Source organism: Amblyomma mixtum, chromosome 3, assembly GCF_055824585.1.
Source record: "Amblyomma mixtum isolate Tamu chromosome 3, ASM5582458v1, whole genome shotgun sequence".
NCBI lineage: Eukaryota > Metazoa > Arthropoda > Arachnida > Ixodida > Ixodidae > Amblyomma > Amblyomma mixtum.
Window position 1 is genome coordinate 423,703,860 of NC_143014.1, and position 9,678 is coordinate 423,713,537.

A 9,678-nucleotide genomic window follows, 5' to 3' on the forward strand; every position below is an offset into this window, starting at 1 on the left:
TTCCCCGGATGGATGCGGCGAACAGGATGCAGGTAGTTCCGTCGCAGCAGGCGGCAGCGAGACGATATGCGCAGGACAGCATGCCTTGGTGGCTTCACTGGATCTGCAAGATTGCCGAAACGCGCTCCCCATGCCTTTAACGTAGGTCACGGGAGGGGAAACGGCGTCCGGAAGGGCCTCGTAGCGCAATGCTTAAATCACTAGCAAAACGTGTCTGGCGGCTGTGCAAACGCACATTTCGAGTGAACAAAGCCCTTTCTTGAGTTGAACGAGACTGTTCAGTTCGTGCGAGGCTATAAAAACGAGTAGGCAGCAAAATGCGCCCCTCCCAACACCACGGTCCGGTGGTCGTGTCTCTTCTGACGTGGTGCAGACAGCTCCGAAAAGCCTTAGGCCTAACTGCCACTGACAACGACCACGAACAAAAGAAAGACCCGAAAATGGCTACGTGCGCGCAGCCACGAGGAGACATCAGTTCTGCGGGTGGTCCTACTCCCTCACTGCACCAAGCAGCTTCTGAGTAGCCGGCGCCCACCGTATCCCACGGTGTCGGAGTGCCCAATGCCGATCTGTAATACCAGCAAGCTCGTAGCGGCAAATGCGGCCCAGGCCGAAACCGAGACAGCACAGAAAATGTGTACAGAAAACTCGGACCGCCCACGCGGCTTCCGTACTCACTCGCTTCGGGCTGGGCAACTCCGCGGGCGCCAGGCCTCGCGTTCCCTCGATGCGGACCAGGTGGTTCTCGTGCTGAAGACACTCCAAGGAAAACTTGAAGAAAAACGCGCTGAGAATGTCGAAAAGTTTAAACACGCTGCAGCTGAATCCACCTCCTGTCTGCTGCGGTACGTGGTTCTCTTTCGTGCGCTTTCCACGGCGTTTGAGAACTGCTTTTTCTGGTAATGCTGCCTAGATATGCAGTTTGGACGGCTGTATTAGCGAGCATATGAGGCGCCCGCAGAAGCTTGTTGGGCTGCACGAGAAGCTTGCTCAATACAAGTTAACACCCAGCGGATAGTGCGCCTTTTGTGGGTATGTTAAGCTTCACAACACGCATTCACCGTTGTATTTTAAAACAATAGCTTCAAAATGACGAAGGGTACTTTGTCACTCTTTTTGAAAGCAGTCCAACTGCTGATGAAAGGACGCCTCTATGTGTGCTCGTCCTCTGTCAAGCGAGAAATACAATTTGGTAAGTTTTGCTTACATGTATTTCTATAGGACGCGCAACCGACTCGTACTCCTAGCGGCGGGAGCCTCCCATGCGCATGTTTCGCGATGTTTTAAGCATACATCGCCTTCGAAATGGCGCTTCATACTTTCAGGACCTGTTCTAGGATAAGGTTGGTTGTTTTTGATCAAAAACGACCTCACAGGTGCACTGTGAAATCATAAAGCGACTTATTATTATTATTTGTGACGCTGAGTGTGCCGCGCGGCATAAAACGTGGTGTTAGTCACGAAAGGTAGAATAAGTTACAGAAATGCATGAAGCCCGGTTGCGTGTAAAAAGTCACATAAGCTTCGGGCGTAAATGTTTTTAGTTACCCACAGGTTCAAACTAGAGTCATTGTTTGCAGACAGTCCTGCCTCTTGAAGAACTCGAGCGCGCACCAGTGAAGCTCCGGGACATGTCCACAGTAGGTGGTGGACATTGGTGTCGGAAGCGGGTGCCTCGCAGTGAGGGCATTTTTGCGGCGCAGGAATCTTGTCACTTTTCCACTGGTTGCGAACAGCAGGCGTAAGGGCCACTCCGACACGCAGCCGCATCAGAGAGACCTCCTCCACCCGTGATAGGTTGGGGGGAAGGGGGTAGGTACACGGGGGAATAAGAGCACGTGTACGCTGCCTGAGGGAGGCTGAAGATGTTAGATGTGTCAGAAGTGGATCTGGTGGCAAAGAGGCAGGTGGAGTTTGTGGAGTGTCAGTCTCACGAGATATGTCAGGTGCGATGCTGTGGACATCTGTGCGAGCTTGAACCCACTGAGTGCGTATAGGCACCGGGTAAGATTTACAAGCAGCATGTATGGCCTGGGAAACCCGAAGGGTACCGCGGACTTTCTTTAGATGCTTCACGGCTTCTTGGGAATGGGTACATAGGCGCACCTGGTTATAAGGAGGGTCGTCAGGTAAAGCTGCTATGGCATTTAATATTGCTTAAATGCAGCTCCAAAGAAAGAAATGATGAAGTGTCAGTAGAGTAGGTTTGTCGGCCGTAGAGTTGAGGGTGTGTCGGGCTTATAAAAGCAGTTGATCCTCCTGTTGGGGTTATGGCGACCTCTGTGTAAAGAGTGCAGCTGTCATGTTGCGTAGAAAAACCTTGTGGTAACGGCGGTGAGAAGAACTCCGACTTCTTATGACGGGCAGGCTTGTTTGATGTGATGTGACAGTAGTCCCATGGAGGTGGTTGAGGCGCGAACATCGGACGAAGAGGAACTTTCCGTGCTCTATTTGTTTGTCTCTGGGCAATTAAATCTTTCAGTGTGTTGAGCTGCGCATACTCCTGCAACAGACAACTAGGAGTTGCTCGAGGTAGGCCAGTAATGACTCGCATGGCTTCGTGGTTGAGTGTTTCAAGTGTGGACCACTGTCGTTTAGTAAGTTGTTGGAACTGAGCCTGGTATAGGAGCCGAGGTTGAAAGACAGTACGAACAAGTCGACGAGCTGTATCTGAACGGGCACCTCCAGAGCGATTGGCTATCCTGCGGATGAGGCCAAGTGTGTTTAGAGCACTCTTGCGCATGGCTGACAACCAAGCCGTGCCCTTTCCTGAAGAATGAACGTGCAGGCCTAAAACAATGGTATGTTCCACCTCAGGAAGTGGGGCATTGTCAATAGTGAGCACGAACGGAGTGGATTTGAAAGTACGGCGGCCAGCTTTATTGCCCACATGGACATAGCAAGACTTGGAGAGGTTGAGAGGGAGGCCAGTGTCGGCAAGAAAGTTGTGGAGGATATTGATGGCATTTTGCAGGGAGTCTTGCTGCACCTTAGCTGAGCGATTTGTTGACCAGAGAGTGATATCGTCTGCATATGCCAGAACCTGAACATTAGGAAGGGTGGAGAGACTGTGTACCAGAGGAATGAATGCGATGTTAAATAGAACTGGGGCTAAAACTGAGCCCTGCGGTACACCCCGATTAGAAATGAAGTGGCCTAGCTGTGGGTTTACCATTGACACGGATAGCAAATGTTCTTTGCGCAAGAAAGGCATGAATTGCTCGACAAAGCTGCAAGGGCATGCCAAGTGATGCCATAGTGTTGAGGATGGCTGCGTGGAGAATGTTATCGTAGGCCTTTGTGATGTCTGTTGCCAGGACTGTGCGAACGAGACGGCTGTGAGGTGAGCGACGTATCACATCGTTGGCAAAGCGGTCAAGACCATCCTCAGCGCCGTATCCTGGTCGGAAACCGATTTTAGCAGACGAATATTTCTGATGATGGTCGAGCCACCAAGAGATTCGAGTGGCAAGCAGTTTTTCAGAGTTTACAAATTGTTGGGGTTAGAGAAATCGGTCGTAGGGCTCCAAGAGTTGTGGGTGGTTTTCCGGGCTTTGGTATCGGAACAACCACTGAATGTTTCCAATCGGATGGCATTTCATTGGATGTCCAGATTTGGTTAAAAATTTTGAGAAGTGCAGTCAATTCTTCACCTTCCAGGTTCCGGAATAAGGCATAAGGTACACCGTCATGACCAGGTGCAGTGTTAGGGCGGATGTCTTCAATGGCAGCTATAAGCTCAGCCATGGTGAACGGGCAGGTGATCTCATCCTCTGCCTCATGTTTGGGACTGACTGGAACAGGCGCAGGCGACCAATCATAATTTGGAAAGAACTGAAGGGCAGCTTGCGAAGCGAATTCGACTGGAGAAAGACGAAGTGCAAGGCGAATATCGGCATAGTCTTTGACGGACGGCTTGCGATCCATTGTATGAAACACACGCCACAATTGGCGGTTGCCGAGAGGGGTATTGAGTTGAGAACACCACTCTGTCCAGCGCTTGTGCAGAAGGTGTTTAGAATAGCGACGGGCCTTAGCTGTGACTCTATGAAGTTCCGTTCGTGCGTGTTGATCTGACGGATGGTGAATGACGTATACGTCCAGCTGCTTGCGCCTTGCCCAGAGATTAAGCAGGTGAAAGTCAGGATTTGGTTGGTCTTCGTTGATAGTAGAAGAACTTGTGTTCTGAGTTAAGACAAGCATGAATGTGGAAAGGTCCGAGGCAGGAGTTATTGAGAGGAGGCGACCATCCATACGGAGACTGTCCCAAGAAGTGATATGGATCTTGCGGCGAATTTTACGTAATGTACTTGAGACAAAGTCAATTAGAATAGGGGAGTGATCACTGCCCCAGGTGTCTGCTTCGCAAGACCAGTGAGGATTGCCGGGACCCAGCCACCAGGTAAGGTCCGGAGTTGATGGAGGAGCACGTGGTCGGGTATAATTAGAGGAGTTGTTCAAAAGTGTAAAGGACTGGTCGAAAAAATAAAGCGACTTCGAAAACGTTTGCTTCCATGTATTCTTACGGGCGCTAAGCCTACCTTTTACCCCCAAGTTTTCCCCCAGTCGTTCCAGCCGGCGACAGCAGCGCCACCGCACCATGATTACGTCACAGGACTCTACACACAAAACTCGAACGAAGCAGGTAAAAGCATCTCACAACACTGAGCCCCCTCCGATTGTTCTTCCGACCGCAGCGAGCGGCTCCGCCGGGCGTCGACCAGTACGCATCGCCCGATCTGCGCGGCGATTCCGCTTTCGCGCGGACCCTTTCCCCCAACGAAGGAGCCCTAATCGGCACGTCTATCTTGGCGCGAACGCGAGATCATTCGTTCGCAGCCAGAGGCGCCGGTCAGTGGAGGATTACCAACGCGCGCGAACCGCCACACACTCATCGAAAACGCGCGGAAAGTTTATAGCCTTGGGCTCTGCGGCCGCGGTGACCTTCTGCGATTATGGACGACCGCTCGAGCGGCCGAGCGCGCTCGGGCTCCGTGCGGAGGGTCGGCCAGCGTCCGCTCCGGGCGGTTCCGATCGGCAAAGCGCGCCATTCTTAATTGCGACAATCCCCGACCGACCGAGCGGGCCGATAACAGCCATAAACACGCTCGCGCCGAGTGCGGCATGGATTTTCGAGGTCTTCGCCTGGACCCGATGTGCGCGCATTCCAGCCTCGGCTCTTTCAGCTGCAATAAAAAGCGCGTCGCACGGCTAAGCGAAACAGCAGTAAGGTTATCACTTTATGCTTAACGTGTGCTCTAACGCAGTTTATTTTTGCGAGAGGGCTGAACGAAGTGCATAAGCTGAGCTAGCCGCTCGGTTCATCTATCATGCGCAACCATTTTTATTGGAGAGCAAGCATCGCACCAAGAAAAGTTTATGGTCTTGTTCGGCCGAAAAGATAGCGATCAGCTTCGTGTCGATTGTGGTTGTACGTGTGCGAGACACGACGCCTGACAGAGCTGAGATCATACCATTGCCGGTTTCCTCAGAAATACTCGTAGCCCGAACCCGCGAACCGCGGAACTTATCGCGTGGGTGACGGCCGCCTTCCTCGCGAGCCTCGCATCATTTGCCCCACTCAGGCACGGGCGTGGGCAGTGTAGAAGAGAAGCCTCAGTTTGGGCGCGAAAGCGACTTATGGCCCTATTTATGCATGCGACAGCATAAAAGCCTGGTTGGAGCGAGAACCCGGCCGTACCTGTCAAGCGCCCTTGCTCTTCCCTTCGCCCCCTCACGCGCGTATGCGTGTTTTCCTAGTAATTTTTGTGCAGTCATCGACGTGTCAATCGAAGCACCATCCCTGGCCACGCACTGAGTTTTGGTTTCGGCTTGCTGTTTTCGCTGTTTTGATATGGGGCCCCTTGGCATTTTGAAAAACGGTTTGTTGCGATGTAGATAGGGACTCATAAGGAATGTGATGCGACTGTCAACTCAGAATGTTCGGAAAACCCTACGCAGTTGTGCTTTATGTTTAAAATTTACTGTGGTTGCTATTCGCTCAGAGAACGACCATTTATAGCTAAGGAAAAAGTGCGCTTCTCGCTCATTCTAATGGAATGATCATTGGTCGAATGCTCGCACAGGGTTATCTTATGTATTGCCGATGTACTCAGATGCGTCGGGGACTCAGTAAGGAGCTCTATCGTGATCTAAAGGCGCAAAATCAATATTTACGCCTCGTTTGCAGTAAGCTTTCCGCTTACGTAAATACTCGCTATACCGGATGTTCAACCTAAGGGGTTCTGCAGTTTTTAAAAATTGGCTTTCTTAGTTAGAAGAGTGCTTTTTTCGGCATAGCATTGATAGCGGTGTAACGCGTCAGAATACAGCTAAGACGCGCTAACTAACAGACTGGTACACGAATATTTAAAAGTTGACTTTTTAACTATTACTACTAGTCTCCTTATTTATTGAGACGCGTGAATTCCATCATGATTAATATTCATGTCAGTTTTTAGAAGTTTGAAAACGCACTTACCTTAAGCTCTGTGTCCAACAAATTTTCTCTATTTCAACGAGTTACGTGCTCTGGAGGGGTTGCTTTGCCTGCAAGCTTCTCAAAAGCGCATGTGTTTTGGCGCCATGCAGCCAGAATAGGTTGGGCCACGGCGCCGAGGGTAACCGCGTTTTCGAAATTCTAAAAACTGATACGGATATTATTTATGGCCCGCTATATTCTTTTTAATAATTAAAGAGTTAAAGAGCCCAACAGTAATAGTTAAAAAGTAAACTATTTAATATTAGTTAACCAGTCTACTAGTTAGTACATTTTAGCTGTATACTGATGCGCTACACCACTGGCAATGCTATGCCGAAAAACATACTCTTCTAACTCAAAAAAATTTTTTTTTAATTGCAGAACATGTTAAGTGGATACACCTGGTATTCGAGCCACAGTTGCCTCAGTGCATTTATTGCAAAGTGCATACTGGCTCTGGCAAGCAAATACATGACTTAAGTCGCTCACTTATATCTAGAGGCATTGATGCATTTGCGTAGGGGGGTTGCATTCTGCTGGCCGGTTTTAGTATATACAGGGTGTCCCGGCTAACTTGGACCAAGATTTATAAAAAAAACTAAGCGTTCTTCAGAACTGAAATCGCGTGGATGTTGTTAGGGTTTATCTTATGTTACACCACCATTTTTTCGCTCCTCCTGTTTGAATAATTAGTCGAGATAAATAAACTAACTTTTTAAATACATCTTGAAACGTTCAGGCGTCAAAAGGAAAGTTGTGGAGCTCCACAAATATTGTCTAACCCAGGCACTTCCAACGAGATAGACTCAGCGTGGCCGTTTTTATTCGGGAAAAACGAAAGCCCACGGAGTTTAAAAAATACCACGTGACAGCGCGATCCGTGCGCCCGGATGCGCCGCGATTACAGCGCTGTCATAAGTGCTCTGTAAAAAACATCATTCTCTCCGCGCCTTTCGTGCTGCCCAACACAGAGCTTCGCGTTGAGCTTAGTTCCAAGATAGGCGCCAGTGGGTTCGGGCGCCAGTTGAAAGAAAGCACGGCTCCCGTTTCTGAGGCAATAACTGCACTCTCACGCTAGCAGAATGCATGCGGAGGAACGATGACAATCTCATGAGTTTGAATTTGGGAGCAAGATTTCAACAAGCAAAGACGCATATCACAAGCATGATAAGGTCGTGTTTATTACGCTGAAAAACGGGAGCCGCGCTTACAACTGCCGCCCGAACCCCCTGGCGCTTATCTTGGAACCAAGCACAACGCGAAATCCTGTCTTGGGAAGCATGAAAGGCGCGAAGCGAGTGAAGTTTTTTACAAAGCACGAATGAGAGCGCTGTAATCGCGGCGCATCCGGGCGCACGGAGCGCGCTGTCACGTGGTATTTTTTAAACTCCGTGGGCTTTCGTTTTTCCCGAATAAAAATGGCCACGCTGAGTCTAACTCGTTAGAAGTGCCTGGGTTGGACAATATTTGTGGAGCTCCACAACTTTCCTATTGAAGCCTGAACGTTTCAAGCTATATTTAAAAAGTTAATTTATTTATCTCGACTAATTATTCAAACAGGAGGAGCGAAAAAAATGGTGGTGTAACATAAGATAAACCCTAACAACATCCACGCGATTTCAGTTCTGAAGAACGAATAGTTTTTTTTTTTAATCTTGGTCCAAGTTAGCTGGGACACCCTGTATACGCAAAGTGCGCGTCAGTGAGCCCGATTTGCCTGAAGCATGAACAAAGTAAGTGCTGCTTATGTGGAACTCGTTACTCCATAAATATGAAATGAAACTGAAATTGAAATTAAATTTGAATTCGACAACCTTTATGGTCGTAGATTGTATATATCAGCCTTGCTGTGGGGTTTCATTGCTCCGCGCATAGACGGCAAAAAAAAAAAAATATTAATGTATTATATTGCTAGAAGCAACGCTTGGCCACACAACATGCGGGGGAGGGGGGGGGGGGCGACGTACCGTGATTATACATTACAACATGAATTCACAAGGACTCATTCACAAGGACTTCACTCGTACGCCATCTTCATTTTTTTTTTAAGGCGGAACAGCCCCACCGCGCAAAGCTTCGCAGGCTCCAAGACTAAAATTTTGCTCCGGAAGTCCAGCTTCCAACCCGCACTTGACCGCCGAAGGTCCTATACATAGCGTCGCAATTTGAGATTGCATGGTAATACGTAAGCGTGCTATAAATCTTCATAACTGCGCGAAGGCCTCCAATGTCCCGTTTTTTTGTCGATCTCCACAGCCTCCCATCAGGCAGTCACGAATTATGATCGGCCACAAGTGAGATAGTGAGATAAAGTTTGATGTGATGAAACAATACTAATCATTGGATGTCTGCGCGCGCCACAGCAAAATGCAACAGGTAAAAGGCTCGTAGCATGTAGTGGAGAGATCATGATTGATTCGGACCACCCTGGGAGCAGGCGTAGATAAAATTAACAGAAACAACAAACCAGAACTTATTTGTTTCTTCACAGTGTGTGATCTTTTAGTGCAAAAATACCATCATCATCATCAGCCTAAGAACGCCCACTGCAGGCCAAAGGCCTTTCCCATGTCTCTCAAATTAACCCTTTCCTTTGCCAGCTAAGGCCACCGTATCACCGCAAACTTCCTAATCTCATCCGACCATCCGACTTTCTGCCGCCCCCTGCTGCGCTTGCCTCCTCTTGGGATCCAGTCCTTCACCCTTAACGACCATCTCTTATCCTGCCATCGCATTACGTGCCCTGCCCAAGCCCATTTCTTCCTCTCGATTTCGACTGGGATGTAATTAACTCGCGTTTCTTCCCTGGCCCATTCTGCCCGCTTCCTGTCTCTTAACGTTACACCTATCATTTTCCTTTCCATAGTGCAGTGTCATCAATCTAAGTTCAACCCTTTTCGTTAGCCTCCATGTTTATGCCCCATAGGTGAGCACCGGTAAGATACAGCCGTTGTATACTTTCCTCTTAAAGGATATTGCTCAACTGTTATTCATCACCTGAGAGTGCCTGCCAAGTTCACTGCACCCCATTCTGATTCTTCTAGTTATTAGTTATTTCACTGTTGTGGTCCGGATCTGCGGTGGCTACCTGCCCCAAGTACAGGTATTCCCTTACCTCTTTCAACCCTTTGCTGCATATCGTAAACTGCTGTTCCCTTCTGAGACCAATCAGCATTATCTTAGTTTCCTGCTTAATA